General features: G+C 30.5%; 1 long non-coding RNA gene across 1 annotated transcript; it reads left to right on the top strand.

Annotated features, from left to right (window-relative positions):
- The first annotated feature begins 1,127 nt into the window (after nucleotides 1-1,127).
- On the top strand, nucleotides 1,128-2,041 carry LOC125598149. The gene is made up of 2 exons (XR_007332236.1): nucleotides 1,128-1,701; nucleotides 1,777-2,041. It is a non-coding gene; the product is annotated as an uncharacterized LOC125598149 (long non-coding RNA).
- The last annotated feature ends 459 nt before the right edge of the window (nucleotides 2,042-2,500 follow it).

Below are 2,500 nucleotides of genomic sequence, written 5' to 3'. Positions count from 1 at the left end.
TGGCCTTTTCTTGAAAAATCAGTTTGTCTGGTTTTTCTTTGTGTCTGGCCAATGTGTCTTGGCTGACAAACTTCTTCTCCTCCATGGTCTTTGGGACCTCAATCACTACAAGAAAAAGGAGCTATTGTTACGATTTTTTGAGACTAGATTTCTTAGTCACATATTTGTGACATAAGAGACACTGATTTGTAACTGATCTTTTATGTCAAAAAAGAGTAGCTATTTGGTCACAATATTGTGACCGGTTTTGCTGTAACTAAATTATGTCACATTTAGTGACATAAATATGACAAAAATAAATGAGACAAAAAATGTGACATAATTGTAACTATGTTTATTGTTACCATGGCGACAACTATGTGACTAAAGGTTATGACTCCGTTTATATACTAAATGTTTGTGATCAATACATTGAAAAGGATAACAAATAAAAAATGTTGTAACTTTTCAAGCACAAAATTATTTGGGTGATCTTGTAAGTTATATTTATGTAGCTCCAGTTTTAACCATAGTTTATCATTGGTTTCAAAAATAAACCATGATTTATCGTTTTTCTTTTGTGGTTGAATATGAAACCTTTTTATAGACTAATCCCTAAACTTAAACCCTAAACTTAATTTTACATACAAAACAATTAATTTGATCTTTTAAAATTTAGAAATTAATTCTTAAACTTTAACTTCAAATATATATTTTAAAAATTTAAACCTATTTACTCCAAACACTTAATCTTGAATCATATAAGTTAAATCCAAATCTCAAGTCTAAACCCTAAACTACATCAAACCCTATATCATAAATCTGAACTTCAAATATAATTTTTAAACTTTAATTGTTTTTAAACATAACTTCAAAGTTTGTTCTCTTAAAAATCTTTAATCCCAAGTTTTTAAACTTAAACTTTTAACCTTACATATACTTCAAACCATATACTCATATTTAACGTTATATCTTAAGACATTAAGTCATATTACATACTTCAAACTATTTTTAAATATTTTCTAAATTTTAAACTTAAACCTCAAACTCCAAATCATATATCATAAATTTCATTTCTAAATCTATTTTTTCATATCTAGAACTATATAACATGTACTCTAAAACTTATAATTTTAATAACACTTCTTTTTATCAACAATAAAACTTATAACAAACATAAAAACTAAAGAAAAATTAGAAACCAAAATTCTATCACTGTACGAAATGAGATTAGAAACAAAAACTCTAAAACAACTAACATTAAAGAATAAAACTTGTTGACAAAAAAAAAAGAAGAATAAAACTTATTCTGTCAGTTGAGAAAATAAAGTATAACAGCCAAAAAGTTCCTATTGGCTGATTCACAAGCACAAGGATCAAGCTTTTCACCGTCGGATGAGATTGGATCCAATGGACCAAAGTTATTCCTTTTCTTCAGATTTCCATTCATATGCTTTCTTCACTGCTGGCCTCCGCATCTCCTCTCTTCTCATTCGTCAGAAGATCTTTGCTCCGTGTCTCTCCACCATCGCAAGAGCTCTGCCTTCATCGCTCTCCATCTTCTCTACCGCCTCCGTTAATGGTCGTTTATTATAAGTTCTACTTCCATCATCTATCTTCTGCGTGGCTTTTATTTTGGTGCAGGTTGAAGAATTGAATGAGTGATCTCTCTGTCTTCCATCATGTGATGTCACGCTCGCCGTTCACCACCACTCCACCACGGTTCGACATATCTCTCTCTGTCTATCTTTCTCTCTCTCTCTCTTTGAATCTGATTTTTGTTTGTTTTTTGTAAAGGAAGGTGATGATGCAGAAGAAGCTTGATGGTGGATGAGACAAGACAGCGGTGGTCGCAGTGGCTGTTGTGCGGCGGAGGCAAGGCCAGACATGGCGGCTGGAGGAGGCAAGGCGAGGCACGCATGGCCGCTTATTTTTTTTAGGGTTGAATTTTTTTTTATGATTTGGTTTAGTTATCTAAACCGAATTTTATTTTAAACCAATTTCATTTTGTAAACCGAGTTATATTTATTTCGATTTATAGACAGCAACCAATTGAAACTGAGATGTTATTATTACTGTCATACTTTTAGACGTTTAATTATGACAAATTAATTGCATAATGAATATTACAAAATACAAAAATTTGTTACGCAATTATTGTAACGGATAAATATTATTTATTTCGTCATTGATTATTATGTTTTGTGACTAATATTTTTATTATACGAAAGAAAATTGACCAAAAAAAGCCACAAAATTAAGATTTTAAATTAGTTATGAATAATGACGGTTTGAGACAATATATAATGTCAGTATTAATGACGGTAAAAAGATTACAATTTCGTCAATATTAGTGACATTTTGTAACAAAAGACCCATCACTATGAGGGATATAGTTGTCACATTAAATAGTCACAAATTAAGACAGTTTGATACAATTTAATAAGTAAGAAATTGCTACAGTTCTATTACTAGTATACAACGTAACTATGTGTGACGATTTGTTACAAAAAGTCTAGTC

The sequence above is a fragment of the Brassica napus genome, unplaced genomic scaffold (genome assembly GCF_020379485.1).
Source record: "Brassica napus cultivar Da-Ae unplaced genomic scaffold, Da-Ae ScsIHWf_1633;HRSCAF=2249, whole genome shotgun sequence".
Lineage (NCBI taxonomy): Eukaryota > Viridiplantae > Streptophyta > Magnoliopsida > Brassicales > Brassicaceae > Brassica > Brassica napus.
The sequence above is the reverse complement of the archived record's forward strand: the minus strand, read 5'-3'. Positions and strand labels throughout refer to the sequence as shown.